This window comes from Equus caballus, chromosome 14 (assembly GCF_041296265.1).
Source record: "Equus caballus isolate H_3958 breed thoroughbred chromosome 14, TB-T2T, whole genome shotgun sequence".
In the NCBI taxonomy this organism is placed as follows: Eukaryota; Metazoa; Chordata; class Mammalia; order Perissodactyla; family Equidae; genus Equus; species Equus caballus.
Window position 1 is genome coordinate 53,568,198 of NC_091697.1, and position 16,034 is coordinate 53,584,231.

At 45.5% G+C, this 16,034-nt stretch overlaps 2 protein-coding genes across 5 annotated transcripts in view; one reads left to right on the top strand and one right to left on the bottom strand.

Annotated features, from left to right (window-relative positions):
• CTNNA1 (catenin alpha 1) overlaps window positions 1–16,034 on the bottom strand; it is a 314,003-nt gene that overhangs the window by 209,498 nt on the left and 88,471 nt on the right. For 3 of the 4 annotated variants that reach the window (XM_070234165.1, XM_070234166.1, XM_070234162.1), the window contains one exon: window positions 14,952–15,049. The exons of the other annotated variant lie outside the window; for it this stretch is intronic. The gene's annotated coding sequence lies outside the window, so the exon portion shown is untranslated. The remainder of the gene's footprint in view (window positions 1–14,951; window positions 15,050–16,034) is intronic. 4 annotated transcript variants of the gene reach the window in all.
• LOC102150735 (proline-rich protein HaeIII subfamily 1-like) overlaps window positions 1–16,034 on the top strand; it is a 53,939-nt gene that overhangs the window by 31,961 nt on the left and 5,944 nt on the right. Inside the window, exons 4-5 of the mRNA XM_070234693.1 lie at window positions 10,998–11,184; window positions 14,343–14,417. The gene's annotated coding sequence lies outside the window, so the exon portion shown is untranslated. The remainder of the gene's footprint in view (window positions 1–10,997; window positions 11,185–14,342; window positions 14,418–16,034) is intronic.

Sequence of the window (16,034 nt, forward strand, 5' to 3'; positions counted from 1 at the left end):
GATTGACCCATTTTTCAGCAGCTCCTGACCTCCAGGAAATGCTCTGAGCTAGCACCTCTCATCAAAAACCTTTTGAGGATTGGCCTAAAAAAATATGGGTCCATGGGGCCGCCCCGTGGCCAAGTGGTTAAGTTCGCGTGCTCTGCTCTGGTGGTCCAGGGTTTTGGCGGTTCAGATCCTGGGCGCAGACATGGCATGGCTCATCAGGCCATGGTGAGGCGGTGTCCCACATAGCACAACCAGAGGCATGCATAACCAGAATACACAACTATGTACTGGGGGGCTTTGGAAGAAGAAGAAGAAAAGAAGAAGAAGAAAAGAAGATTGGCAACAGTTGTTAGCTCAGGTGCCAATCTTTAAAAAAAACTGGGTCCACCTGTGAGGTGGAGGTAAGGCAGGTTTGGCCATTTGTCTCCCGTGGAGAGGGGACACGGAGTCTGGTCTCTCCTTTCTCTTCCCTGTTTACAATGGTGCTGAGGGTTTCATTTCATTAGTTTTATAAAGTCTCTGGAGGGTGTCAGGTGTCAGGTGCTATAATAAGTGTGAAATTTAACTACTTTTTCATCAAGGCAAAAAATTCAGCCTCAGAGATTCAAGTGCTTGGAATCTGCTTGTAAAATGCAGGAACCCTATTGTCAACCTTAAATAAATTGCAATTGAAGCATGATCAGACACCGAACTATCACCACGAGTCCTCTCAGGAGCTCTCACTCTCCAGCAAAGGACAGGCAATAATAACTAGGTCCAGGAAGGGGGCCAGATGGAAGCCACAGTCTCGCCACTTCTCATGGCTGGGGGCTTCCAATGGCCCAGTGCTTTTCTAGAATGTACCATTCTCCCTATAGAGGCTCACCATCCCACTCTGCAGACTTTCTTCAGCACCCGCCCCACCTCCCTGCACAATAATTTCTGGTGAGTACTGTAGGTCAAGTTTTCCAAAGGCACAGCTCTGGCCATTAACCTTTAAAGAGCAAAATGCCAATGGTGCTGCGTCACAGGGAGCACACCTTCTATTTACAGCTGCTTTTTCAGATCACAAGGTACTAGGCAAAGAGAGAATTTTGCTTTAATAAGAAGCAGACACTTAGAATTAACGCAGGGGAGAAAAAGCCATGAAGGGATGTGTGCAAGCCGTGGACACTCCAGGTCAAGCAGAGGAGACGTTGGGCAGCACACTGCAAGAGGGTTATGGGGCCAAAGCCACTAGGAGCAGATTTGGCCAATTCCACAGGGAAGGGAAATTAGCATTTACTGACCTATTACTGTGTCAGGTGCCATGCAAGATATTTTGCATACATTATGTATTCCTCGTTTTAAACCTGTGAGATCTCACTTTATGAATGAGTAAACTGAGGCTCAGAAAAAAGTAATTAATTAACTGAAGCTAATTGCACCAAATCACATGGCAATATGGGAGGAACCTGGAATTCAAACCCAGATTTGTTTACTCTGCATTCTTTATTTTACCTACTGCTGGAGAGAAGTATTTGTTATCCTCACCTTGGTACAGATATCCCAGTGTGTGACCCCCCACCCTCTTCAAAATGAAAAAGGAAAAGATTAAAAGTTATCTCTACTGTGTTTATAGAATGACCTGAATGAAAGAATCTTTTATACCAGAAGGTCCCAGAAGAAACTCTGAATGTTGACTGTTGGACTCAGAATCTGGAATGTAGGCTATAGAAGCACCCACCTTTCCTAACATCTCCCTCAGGGCCAAGCCTAAACATCAGCTTGTCCACAATGCTTCTCAAGTACCTACACTTCTTTCTCTTTAAATTCTCTTCAAGATGACTCCAAATACTCATCTCTCCAGGCTGGCAGAACACTGATGGCCAGCCATTTCGCCCATCCTCATGAAGTTCAGTGTCGCAGGCCGGGTCAGGGAGGTTCTTCCACATGTCAGCCACACAGGCCACCACTGACACATCCATCATCCCAGCCCACCAGTCTTTTTTTTTTTTTTTTTTTGAGGAAGATCAGCCCTGAGCTAACATCTGCCAATCCTCTTCTTTTTGGTGAGGAAGACTAGCCCTGAGCTAACATTCGTGCCCATCTTCCTCTACTTTATATGTGGGACGCCTACCACAGCATGGCTTGATGAGCAGTGCCGTGTCCACACCCAGGATCCGAACTGGCAGACCCCAGGCCGCCAAAGCGGAACCTGCGCACTTAATGGCTGCACCACTGGGCCGGCCTCCCCCAGCCCCCACCAGTCCTTTTATCAGGAAGTTCTGCTGCTTTGGGGCCAGACTTGCAGCAGGAGCTTCTTGGGGGTCCAGCCTCTCTAGAATACTCCCTTGGAGATACTGCCAAGCAGTGGGGCTCAGATCTGCACAGCTTGGAAGACTCTTGGCTTAAGATTTCTTCCCAATCTGCCTGCTCTCCAGGGTACCCTCCTCTTTCCCACTCAGTCTAGGACCCTAGTACAGTCCCATCAATGTTTGAGGGAAAAAACAAAACAAGACAAAAAGGAAACTTTCTGTTCATTCCCCATTATTCCCCATGGCAGGCAATGAAACTGTTCATTCAACTGCAAGCCAAAAACTTAAGAATTATTTCCAATTCCTTTCTTTCTCTTACACTTTATAATATTCAATCCATCAGCCTATTGCCTCTACCTTCAAAATATATCCAGAATCTAGCTACTTCTCACTACCTTCACTGCTACTGCCTCAGTCCAAGCACCCATCACCTCTTGTTTGGACTATTGCACTCCCAACTCCTCTTCCTTCTTCAATTCTCATGCCCTTTTAGTCTATTTTATACACAACACTTAGAACTGCACTAATACAGTAGCCACTAGCCATATGTGGCTATTTAAATGTAATTTTAAATTAATTAAAATTAAATAATTAAAATTTCATTCCCTTAGTCATACTTTCCACATTTCAAATGCTCAGTAGCCACATGTGGCCAATGGCTACTATATTGGACAGAGCAGACATGAAACATTTTGATTATTGAAGAAAGTTCTATCGGACAGCTCTGATCTAGAGTGAGCCTTTTAACACTTCAGTCAGATCATGTCTGTCACCTGCTCAAAATGCTCCAATGACTTCCCATTATACTTACAAAAAAAACCCACCAAATCCACAGACCTGACCATGATCACTTCATTTAGATCTCTGCTCAAATGTCTCCTCTCCCATGACTACCCCATCTGAAAAAAGAGTCATATCCTTTCCCTCCACCCTCAGTCACTCTCTAGCCACTTATTCTGCTCTGTATTTCTCTACAGCACTTCTCACTGCCTGATATTCTATTACAGATTCATTTGTTTATGTCTGCCTCTCCCACTAGGCCCATGCTCCACGAAGACAAAGGCTCTGTGATTTTGTTTAGTGCTCTATTCCCTTGTGCCTAGAACCCTGCCTGGTGCATAGGAGAGACTCATGAATGTCAATTAATTGATTGAATGACTGTGTGTTTTCAGTTCTGCAAATGTCCCCAAGGAAAGAATTACAAAGGACTTGGCCACCTTCTTGGAATGGGGAAGAGGAAGAAAAAGGAGAGAGAACAAATGAATTAGTATCTTAATAAATTATCCTGTTACAAACCTATATTATAGAATTTGGTGTGTGTGTATATATATATATATATATATATATATATATATATATATACACAGAGATAGTGTCTTACACTTCTATAAGACTTGTTTTGTAAAAGTGAATTTGGTCCACAGTGATTGATATTTTAGGGAACAATTTAAGTAAAAATGCAAATTTCACATTTGCTTGTGTACCACTTCTTCTACAAGAAACACTAGGTGAGTGCAGAAAAATGCCCCCACGTGAACCAAGCCATATAGAAATACACAAAACACACACAAACACTACACATAACACATGTGGAGAACTGAGCTACTTCAGAAGAACCACGCCATCTGCAATGGGTATTAAAACTTCCCATAAAATGTCAGATAACCCTCCTTCTGCCACTTCACAATAACTCACAAGCCCCAACTCTTCTGACATCCACTTCTACAAGCAAACTTCAGGTCTTTTTCAAATCAAAGTGTCATATTTACTATAGTATTTATGCTTCTCTTAACGATTTAACATCTGTAAAGCTGTGCTACCATTTTTATTAGTTTTTTATCTTGTTTTAATGCGTCACTGGTAAGGTTTTCACTGTTGTGCCCCCAACTCCATTTTTTCCCATAAGCCCTGAGGGATTTTGCAAGGCTCCAGGATTTTTCGGAGCATACCTGTCACCTTAGAACTGACTGTACTTGGGTACATCCACCCTCTCCCCCGTCCCCCAACCAGAGGAAAAGCACTTAAAGGGCAGGAAGTATTTTTTATTCCTCTTTTGATCCCCAAAGCACATGTCACAGGTGTTCATGAGACGTGTGTTGCTCAGTTTATTCCACCCTAGCCTCCTTTCAGGATATCCCCCACTAGCATTCTATCAAACTGGGTTTGGAAGAGGGGTGGCCAGAAGGAACTCCAAAGACGCTGTTCAGGGACGGTTTTTGTTGGCAGCCTTGCCCTCCCAGATCTTCCAGGGGCATCACTGCAGGGAACCATTAACTTTCATCTGAGTAGATGGGAGCCAGCTCCCCCGCTACCCCCGCAACTCCCTTGACAGTGGAGAGTCCCTAGGTGGTGGAGGGAGGGCAGGCACAGGGCCTTGGATGTTGTGCCTGCAGGCGCCCCAGCGCCAGCCCTGCGGCACCGGCCCTGCAGCACCCAACAGATGCAGCAGCTTGTGCAATAAGGAGGCCTCGTGTAAGATATATTAACATCACAAAAGTTAATGGACCAGAAAGGGAAAAAATTAACATAAATTACCTTCGGCTGAAATCTTGCCTTCCTTGGCAGCTAGAGAAAAAGTTCAATGCAGTGCCAAATGAAAATCAGGCCTTGGGAAGCAGTAGCCTTAATGGGCTAAAATATCACCTCCGACCCTCCCTGGAAAACAATAACTCCCTGATCATCTGGGCCTCCGTAACAAATTATGCGTATACAGGGCAAGTAGCACAAAGAAGCTGGTTTTACTTATGCTGCTCTTTGGCTAGTGCTTTGTGCAGTGTGGGCTTTATGTAGCTTTTGCTAGAAGTGCAATGCTTTCCTTGGGGAGATGGTAACTTCTCCCTATCTGGGAAAGCTTGAGGGTGTCCCTGGCCCCCACCGGGCCTCCTCAATTCCTCGTAGCGACAGAACTGTCTTTATTAGGAACCTACCTCCAAGGTCTGCCACTTTTAAAAGATAAATCTGGGGCTGGCCTGGTGGTGCAGCCGTTAAGTGCGCACGTTCCACTTCGGCAGCCTGGGGTTCGCCGGTTCGGATCCCGGGTGCGGACATGGCACTGCTTGGCAAGCCATGCTGTGGCAGGTGTCCCACATATAAAGTAGAGGAAGACGGGCATGGATGTTAGCTCAGGGACAGTCTTCCTCGGCAAAAACAGGAGGATTGGCAGCAGATGTTAGCTCAGGGCTAATCTTCCTCAAAAAAAAAAAAAAAAAAGATAAATCTCCCTGCCACTCCCCCTGTCTCCTGCCCCCCTCAAGCAGTGAAGTTCAGCAAGAGAGCAGAATTTCTCCATAGGAAATCTTGAGTTTCCAGGGTGAGGGTCTGGGGGAAAGAGAGGACATGTGAGGTGTTGATAAAAATGGGTGTACATAGCAAGGCAGCAAGCTGGCATTAGAGAAGAAAAGTTGGACAGAGGCTGAGAGATGCCTAGTGGCAGCAATGACCAGGAGACTTTAAATAACAACGATGCCCAAGACACAATTTTAAGTTCTTGGCTGTGTCATATGTGGCCCCTACTGTTTCCCTCAAGCTTTTAGTGAAAGTCTGCCACACATAGCCTTGAATCAGGGATGCTTTGGCGAGTGAAGAGATGCTGGCACCATGAGAGGAGAAGGGGATGAAGCACACAGTAGGTCAAGAACTCAGCAGAAACAAGTAATAAGAGCAAATATTTTTATAGCACTTACAGAGTGGCAGGTAGAGTTCTAAGTGCTTTATATTTGTATATCTCTGGTAACTCATTTAATGCTCATACCAACCCTACAAAGGAGGAGCTTTGACTGTCCTCATTTTATATACAAGGAAACTGAGGCACAGAGAAGTTAAATAACTTATCCAAGGTCACACCACTAGTAAGTGACAAAGCTGGGACATAAACCCAGTCTCCAAAGCCATTCTCTTAAACTCTACACACTACTGCCCCTCAAGAATTCTCAAAAACATAGAATTCAAGACATGAGATCTACTATTGTACTTGGGGGCGAGGGGCAGCATGAGGTGAGTCCTTCTAGCTGAACATGGAAAGAAGGATGATCCCAGGAGGCTGGGAGACTTGGATAAACCCAAGAGTCTGATGGTTGGGCTAGATTTAAATTAGGAATAGAGGGCCAGGTGATGCCCAAAGTTCTTTCCTGAATTAAAGGTCTGTGATACCAAGAAAGGGGTCCTGCCCTGGAGGAGGTTGTGGTGTCGTTGTAAAGGGGACACATATATGGAACAAGTAAAATAGCTCTCTATGGAAAAGAGAGCCTACAAAGCAACAAAGCAGTAAAGGATCCAGTGTGAGGTCTATGGGTTACAATGGTGTATGTTGGATGAAATGCTTTAGTGAAAGAAAAAACCAGGGAGACTTCATGGAGGAGCTGGCCTCCTGCAGAACAGTGGGCTGGGATCACAAAGCTCTGGGGTCTCATTTCAAGCATCCCCCTTCAGGGGCCCCCTTCAGGCCCCTTCCTCACTCTCTTTCCTTCCATTTTCCAGACTTCCTCTTATCAAATCAGCAAAACCCAAGGGAGTGCCTTGTGGAGGGCTGAGAAAAGGATTGTCAAAGCCTGGGTTGGTCAGCAGGAAAATGACCCACAAAGACTCTAGTTCTCGAAAATGGTCTGCATGCTAAATCTGAAGGGAAATTTGGACTTCCCTTCCCAAATCATCTTTGCTTAACTGCTGTTTTTTAATCAAGATATAATTCACATAGCATAATACTCAATATTTTAAAATGTACAATTCGGCGGTTTTTAATATATTCACAGAGTTGTGCAACCATCACCGTTTTCTAACACTAGAACACTTGCATCACCCCAGAAAGAAACCCTGTATCCATAAGCAGTCACTCCTCATTTCCCACTCACCCCAGGCCTGGCTACCACTAATCTACTTCCTGTCCTTATGGATTTGCCTATTCTGGATATTTCGTATCAAGGGAATCATATAATGTGTGGTCTTTTGTGACTGACTTCTTTCACTTAGCATATTTTCAAGGTTCATCTATACTTGCTATATACTATATACTGATAGCATATATCAGTACTTCATTCCTACTGGTTCCTGGCTCCAGCCGCTTCTGCTTCAGGTAAACTGATCTGTAGTCTCTGTATTCACCTGTCTCTCCAGTTTTCAGGGTGGCAGTTAGTCCTGTGGCCTCTAAGAAAAAGTTGATGGATCTAAGAAAAGTTGTTGATTTTCAGTTTGTTCAGCTGTTTTCTTGTTGTGAGATAGCTGGGATTTTGATAGGAATTGAGTTGAATTTGTAGATTAAGTTGGAGAATATTGCCGTCTTAAGGATATTGAGTCTTCCATGAACATGGGATGTCTTTCCATTTATTTAGGTTTTCTTTAATTTCTTTCAACAATATTTTGTATTTTTCAGTGTACCTTTGCTTAACTTTTGTCCTCCTCTGGCTCAGCTGCTGCAGAGCTGAAGGGTTAAGATGTGAGAAGGAGTAGAGAGGTCTGTCACTATTTCTCAGCCAGGGGTGAGACCAGAACTCCCCTGGAATGACCCATACTGGGTGCTGGGCCGTTACTAAAGGGTCTTCATGCTGAAGTGCTGGGCACAGCTGTTGGTCAGCATGTACCCGGCACTTTTCCACTCTGAGCCACTCACTGATTCTCAGTTCTTGAATGCTGAGATGGGAAATCTCTCAGCCTCATTGTTCCAGGAAAACATCTTCTTCTTGGGCCAGCCTTGGAGCAGCAGGCCCAGTGACTCTGAAGTCTGGTCCCCAGCTCCTATCTGCCCTTGGAATTTCTCCTGCCAGGAAGGACAAGGCGCCTTCTCCAGGAATGTCATTGGCAGAGAGGACAAGAACCATGCAAATTATATTTCCAAGCCTTTTCTTAATCATATCAAAGTCCTTTGCAAGGAGCCTTCTTGCCTAACCCTAGTTTGATAATTACAAATTATTTCTAGCAGAAATGCTGACTGTGGGAAAGCAGGTTAGAGCAAATTTGATTCATATTAAAGCCATGGTCAGATCATCATGAACCCTCAACGTATTTATTTTTCCATCAGCTCTTCCCTGATGCCTCCACCTCCTTTTTTGGCCTGGCTGAGCTGGAGACTCGCCTAATACAAATAACAGCATTAAAATAAAATCATGCAAAAGCTCAGGGGAATACGCCTGAGTAATGGAGAAGATAATAAGGTTGGACAACCACCCCAGCCCTCTCTTCTTACTCCCTCAAGGCAGGTGAAAGTTCACAACTGATTTGGGATCCCTTCTAACAGTAAACAGGAGGAAAACAGCTTAAGTGGTTTAAGAAAAAAATTGTAATAATGTATCAGATCGCTATCACTCCACTGATACTCAGTCCCTGCATCTCTGAAGTAATTTCCACTTTCTAAGTTATGCTGGGGGGAGCTGTGGGTGTTGAACAGAACAAAGAGATAAAGCCATGAGAAATAGACCCACACAGAGGTGGCTTTATTCATTCATTCATTCATCAAACATCTGAGAGCTAATCGTCTCAGGCACTGTGCTGGCTGCAGGAGATGCAGAGACGAAGGAGGTGGGGAAAATTCCTGTCCCTTAGTTGCTCTTAGTATAAGGGAGGAGGCAGATGTGTAGCCAGATAAGCCACACTACCAGCAAATTTGTAGCTTCCGAGAATCTGCAATTTAAGACTCTCCCCCTCAGTTTGGGTTGGGGTGGGGAAGGTGGGGAGTGGTCATCCCACCTCTGCCTCTAGGGGCTGGAAATTAGAGCTGCTAATTCACCATTTAAAAAAGAAAGAAAGAAAGAAAGAAAGAAGGAAGGAAGGAAGGAAGGAGGAGGGAGGGAGGGAGGGAGGGAAGGAAGGAAGGAAGGAAGGAAGGAAGGAAGGAAGGAGGGAAGGAAAAGAAATAAAGAAAGAACCGAAAGAGAAAGAAAGAAGGGAGGGAAGCAGGGAGGTGGGAGAAGATTTGTCCTGTCCTAGAGGAGGGCTTTTCCATTGATCTAATAGCTTTGGGATGGACAGCTTTGTTGGTCTCAGAGAACTGATTCTCTCTGGCCTGAGGCGTGAGGGAGATGATCAAAGAATTATGAAGATGGAGCCGGCCCTGTGTGGCCGAGTGGCTAAGTTCGCGCTCTCTGCTTCGGCGGCCCAGGGTTTCACCAACTCGGATCCTGGATGCCCACATGGCACCGCTCATCAAGCCACGCTGAAGCGGCATCCTACATGCGACAACTAGAAGGACCCACAACTAAAAATACACACTATGTACTGGGGGCACTTTGGGGAGAAAAAGGAAAAAAAAATTATGAAGAAAAGCCAAGAAGTAGGTCTGAACCTAAAAGGTAACATTTGGTGGAAGCAGCTGCCCGAAACACGGAGCTCCTCCCTGCCTGCCTTCCCAAGAGATGGTGAGAACAGAGAAGAGGATGGCTGAGGAGGGTCTTGAGGGATGTGGAGGAGAAGCGTCAGGGCCACAGCTTTCATGCCAGCAGCAGCAGCAACAGCAGCATTCCGCTGTCAGGCAAATTGCTCGGGGGCAGCTGAGGGCTGCTTTACCTTATGACCACAAGAACTCTGTGGCTTTTAATTTTGGGGCACAGTGGTCATGTTTTTGGCTCCCCTGGGGGCTGGGTGTTTGGTGAGAGTCATCCCTCAAATGTTCTCTCAGCGTGAAATGGATTGCTGCATTTCCAGGGCTTAATTGTCCGCACCAGCTAAAAGCACTGCCAGTAATGAAAATACATCCACTCTTTGTATCAAGAAAAAAGGATAATAACTCAGCTGGCTTTGGCTTACATTTTATTGAACATCAGCCCAGCCTGTTTCTAAGGACATCTCTAATGTGAAGCACAGAAGGCTGCTCGGGGGCTGGGGGATGCTGAGGAAAAGTCTTGGGGAAGGAAGGGCAAAAGGGTGCTTAAGGCAGCCCTCCTTACCCCCTCAGAGCACGCAGATTTCCAAAACGATAGCTGTCCCTATCCAAGGAGCTGGAGAATGTGACTACTCAAAATTTAAACCCCTTTGTTTCTCACAGAAGACGAATGACAGCAGTAGCAATAATAATAACTTAGCACTGTATAGTTTTCAAAGGACATGCAGATACTCTCTCATTTGATCCTTACAACCTCCCTGAAGGGCTATCAGGACAAATGTTACTGTGTCATTTCTATGGATAATGAAACCAAGACTTAAGGAAGGAAAGTGACTTCCCAGTGTCATAATCTAGTTTTAGAGTCAGTGTCTGACACCTGAGCTGGGCAGTCTTTCTGTAACTCCACACCCAGAGGTAGGATGACTCCTTGTGGGGGATCGATGCGGGGAGACAGCGCTGGAGAGAGTAACTGGTGCAAAATGGAGTAAAGACTATAGGGACTTATGCAGTTCCGAAAGGTTACATTTGAAGAACTTAAAACAAGCTCTTCATTCCCTCAATTCCATCTCCATAACCTCCTCTTAGATCAGTGCTTCAGCCATGCTGGCCTCCTGTGGCTGATATTCTTGAGTACCAACTTATAGCCAGCCGTTCTCCACTTCTTCCTTGCTCACAGAAGCCTGGTTTTTGTCAGAAATTGAGAGCACTGGTTCTTCAGTGAAGTTTAGTAGAAGCTAGGCCCCTCCCCTGCCCAACTCTAAACCAATCTAAGTCATTTGTTCCCCTTGCTAATGACCAGTTTAGGAATGGGCATGTGGCGAAATTTTGCTATGTTATGAGATGTGAATGGAAATCTGTGCAGGTCAAGGGAAGAGTTTCCTTGTTCTGAAAAGGGAAGGGTTTAATCTCTTCCTCTCTGCCTCTAGACACTGAGGATGCGGAAATTGTATGATGTTGGAGCTTTGGCAGCCATCTTGGCATATGGAAGGAAGTCAACTCAAGACGATGGCTGAGCAGAAAGAAGGAAATAGTCTGGGCCTAGATCATGTTGATTTGCTAAACTAACCAGCCTTAGAACCCTACCTTCTCTGCCCCTAGGCGTCTTTATGTGAGGTAATAAAATTCCTTCTTTTTGCTCTATTTTGAATTGGGGCAACTTCTCTTTCTTTCTACTGAAAGCATTCTAAATGATACACCTCCTTTCTGTTCCTCAAACCCTCCAAGCTTGCTCTCATTTCAGGGCTATGCCTGCTGTCTGGGACACTTTTCCACCAGATGTACACATGATTGTCTCCTTCTTATCATTCAGGCCTCAGCTCAAATGTCACTATTCCAGAGAGACTTTCTATGAACTACCTAATTTAAACCAGTTTTCCAGTCACTGTGTTTTCATTTTAGCACTTATTAGTATCAGAAATCATGTTTTTATTTATGTGTTTACTTGTTTATTGTCTATTTTCCTCAGAGCGTAAGCTCCATGTGAATAAAAACTGTGCCTAGCTTGCTCACTCCTGTATTCTTTTTTTTTTTTTTTTGAGGAAGATTGGCCCTAAGCTAACATTTGTTGCCAATCTCCCTCTGTTTGCTTGAGGAAGATTGTCCCTGAGCTAACATCTGTGGCAATCTTCCTCTGTTTTATAGGTGGGACCCTGCCACAGTGTGGCTTGATGAGCAGTGTGTAGGTCTATGCCTGGGATCCGAACCCATAAACACCAGGCCGCCAAAGCAGAAGCACATGAACTTAACCACCACGCCACCAGGCCAGCCCCTCACTCCTGTATTCTTAGCACCTAGCACAGAGCCTAGCACATAGTAGGTGCTCAAAAGACATCTCATGAGCAAATAAATGAATCCCAGAGACAATCTCACCCTGCTGCTCCCCACTCTCCCTCTCCCCCATGGCTGTTTAGGTAACGTGTCTGGATCTTTGGCCTTTCATCAATTCCTTTTACAAAAATCTAAATCTCAGGACCAGTGAGAAATAAAGAAGGCAGTAGAGAAGAAAAACATCATAAAAGCAAAATTATTTTAGGCTTAAATGTAAAAGGAGAGCAAGCTGATTGCATAACATATGTAGATCTATGCAAATTACCAAGCAAGTTAAATAGAGGAGAAGTTTGAAATGGTGGGAAGTCCAGAGTTCCATGTTGGGTGTGTTTTCCTTCTCACCAGGAAGTGATATTAGCTTCTTAGCTCAGAGAGTGGGGATTCTGACATACAGGGAGAGAAAAATCAATTGAGAGTTACATAAGTAAAAAAGAATTTAATTTAGTCGTTGAGTTTTTCTAAGAGAGAGACATCAAAAACATTCTACTTATCCACTTTAAATAGTAGACATAGGAAGCAGAAAACTCTATTCAGTTTTACATGATGGTCAACTAAGATTACAGAGGAAGAAGGAGAAAGGAAACAGAGGAAAGAAGAAGAAGGGAGAGATGCAGAAACAACCCTCAAGCTACCCAAATCCTGTGTAATGATAACTTTTTTTTTTTTTGAGGAAGATTAGCCCTGAGCTAACTACTGCCAGTCCTGCTCTTTTTTGCTGAGGAAGCCTCGCCCTGAGCTAACGTTGTGCCCATCTTCCTCTACTTTATACGTGGGATGCCTACCACAGCATGATGTGCCAAGTGGTGCCATGTCCGCACCAGGGATCCGAACCTGCGAACCCCTGGCCGCCAAGAAGTGGAACGCGCAAACTTAACCACTGTGCCACCGGGCCAGCCCCGTGATAGCTCTTTATGTTCAAAGAAAATAAACAAAAACAAAAACAAAATCCCCACAGAACAGCTCTCTGAGTTAAAAAAAAAACGATATACATGTTCAGAGTTTGTTATTAAAACTGTTCAAATTCCTACCTAAAACATGGGAGAAAGGATACTCATTTATTTGTTCAACAATTATTTTGGGGATAACCATGTCCTGGGCCTTGAAGTAGCTATTGGGGAACACGTGAGAACAGCATGTGAGCACAGTAACTGTCCTCATGGGGCCTGCATTCTCTCAGGTTCTGTGTTCTAATTTTCAATGGGGAAAACACCCTTTACCTGCCTTCTCTAGAAAGAAAAGATTATCCATCTCATTTTACAGAGGAAAAGGTCCACTTTTTGGAGCACCACATTGTGGGTGGTCTATGTGCTGCTCTTAAGGACTTAAGGGCCCTGTCACGATTTCCCATGGCTAAGCAGCCATGGAATTGCCTTTTGGCAAAGATCTCAAGAGGGTGCTAACTTTACATACTGAATTTTATAGGATGTTACTGATTTCAAACATTTTGAGCCAATGTCTCCTTCAGCTCCTCGGCTATGGCTCTGGCCACCACTGTACCCCACTTCAGTTACCACAATAGTCTCCTGGGGCCGGCCTGGTGGTGCAGCAGTTAAGTTTGCACATTCCGCTTCGGCACCCTGGGGTTCACTGGTTTGGATTCCGGGTATGGACATGGCACTGCTTGGCAATCCATGCTATGGTGGGCGTCCCACATATAAAGTAAAGGAAGATGGGCATGGATGTTAGCTCAGGGCCAGTCTTCCTACAAAAAAAAAAAACCCACAATAGTCTCCTGACTGGGCTCTCTGCTCCCAACTTTGCCTCCCTTCTCTCTGTGCTCCACACAGCAACCACAGCCATCCTGTTAAAATCTAAGACAGAGCTTGCCTCTTCTCTTATCCAACCCTGGGCTGGCTTCCTATTCACTCAATGATCCAAAGTCACTGCAATGGCCTAGAGGCCTACAGTCCTGTTCCTTCAACCTCCCCTCCTCCTCCTCCTCTCCCTCCTGCTCACACAGCTCCAGCCACACACCACCCACAATCCTGCATTAGTCTTTGTGCTCGGCATCCCTCTGCTCAGGGTACTGCCTCCCCCATCCCCAAATCTGCATGGCTCACTCCCTCACCTTTTTCGGTCTTGCAGTCTTGACTCAGTTGTCACCTTCTCATGGAAGCTTTCCCAACGGCCCTATTTAAAATCACAAATCCCTCTGCCCTCCACATTCCCAGCTTTATTTCTCTCCATAGCTCTTATCACTCTCTAACTTATTGCACATTTCACTTACTTGTCTTGTTTATTGTCTGTCTCTCCCCCACAAGAAAAAAAAAGCTCCAGGAGAGCCAGGATTTTTGTCTATTTGTTCATTGCTGTATCCTCAGTCCATTGAAGAGTGACTGACAAATTAGGCACTCAAAAGGGATTTGCCGACAATCCCTTAGTTTGAATTGACTTAGTTTTATGGGAAACGTGACTACATTCTTCTCATTTTTGTCATTTTACAGAGGACCAGTGAAAACTCCATCGAAGGTTCAGCCTAGTCCTCACCACCATAACTGGGAAGCCCTGGCCCAGAAGCTGTAAGTCTTTGGAGATAAACTCCGACCTTGAACCCCCAAACCAGTCCCAGAAGGGGTGGGTCCTCTTTGACATTCAGCTCACATAGGCTAGGTGCCTGATCAGCAAATGCCAGAGCCTCCTCCTAAATGCAGGCAGATTTACTTTGCAGACGGTAAGGATGCATTTTAATTTGTTGATGTGAAATCTTAATTGAACTAAACTGCTAGAGGTAGTCTCTGTTCTCTGTCATAGTCTTAATTTAGTTGGCAAAACAAGATATCATCAGAGGAAAATCACATGCAAAGACGCCGTGCCCAGGGGCTTGGGGAACACCCTTCTGCGTTTGGAGGTGGGCTGGTGTGTGACTGGGACAAGCATGAACCCCATCCACACAACTCAGGATGCCAATTTGGCTTTCCAGGGATACTCAGGGGCGTCGAACGGGCTCAGACACATGGGCCCTCCCAAAGCAGTGAGGCTAAATACTGTTCCCCTCCTATATTCCATGTTCTGTTTTCAGTGCTAGAGCAAGGAAGAGATGGGGGTTTTCTCACCTGAAGTTACAGAAGTGTGGGAGGTGCCAGCTCCATCATCCATTTGCTGGGGGACCTTGAGCAGGTCGCTTCTCCAACCTGGGTCGTGGTTTCTCCATCTGTGCAATAAGGAGGTTGGAATCCATGTCTTTAAAGGCTGCGATTGCCAACATGCCATGTCTGACTCTCCTGGGACCCTCAGGATTGTGTCAGTGTACAGCCTGAGGCTCCTGACTCTTGCCCACCAAATCTCTGCTGAGTTCTAGGCTATGACATATGCTACACCAATGGCCTCGCCATCTTCTATAGAGGATCAGGCTGCAGGCCTTTCACTAATGTGGCCTCATCCCTGATTCATAGTCTCAGGTTGCGATGCTAAGACCTCCCTGGGAGGAGGTCTTAGGAATCATTCTCTTAGTGACAGATGCCCATTGCATTCCTTTCCCAGACTTCCACCCTCAGGGGCCTTCTATACATGCTACTTGTCCCATCCTGGCAGCTTCTATCTGCTAGGCCTGTCTCTATCTGGAAAAGCTCCTGCTGGGGCTCGCTCCAAGCTCACCCTTGCTGCAGAGGCAAATTGCCTGTGGCGGCCAGCAGGAATCAGCCCCTTGGGCAGTCTAGCTCAGATTTCTGCCTTATGTTATTCCAAGGACAGTCTCTGCAAGGGAATTCCCAGGGAAGGGACTCAGGCCTTGGTATCTCCCTCTGAAGCATAGCTGTAGAAGGGCTGGGGGCACCTTCCTTGAGGGTCAGATTCCTGAACTGGCAGTCCTCACTCTGGTGACAAATTGGCTGGAACAGGAGGGTTGTAGGTCCCAGTACTTGCATTTAGTCACAGGTTCTTCTTATGCTGGGAATCAGGTGCCCGGAGGTTTAGACAGAGGCAATGCTGTGTAGAAGGATCATCACAGCTTTGCAGCAGAAGCCACCTGGCAAGCCCCTTCTGCTCACTGAGCCTGTTTCTTTATCTGCTAGGTGGGGATGCTAATGCCTACCTCAGAGAACTGTTGTCAGAACTAGATGCTATAATGCTTCTAGAGGGCCTAGCCCTGTGCCTGGTCCAGAGACTGTACACCCCAAAGGCATCAGTTGATTTTTTTT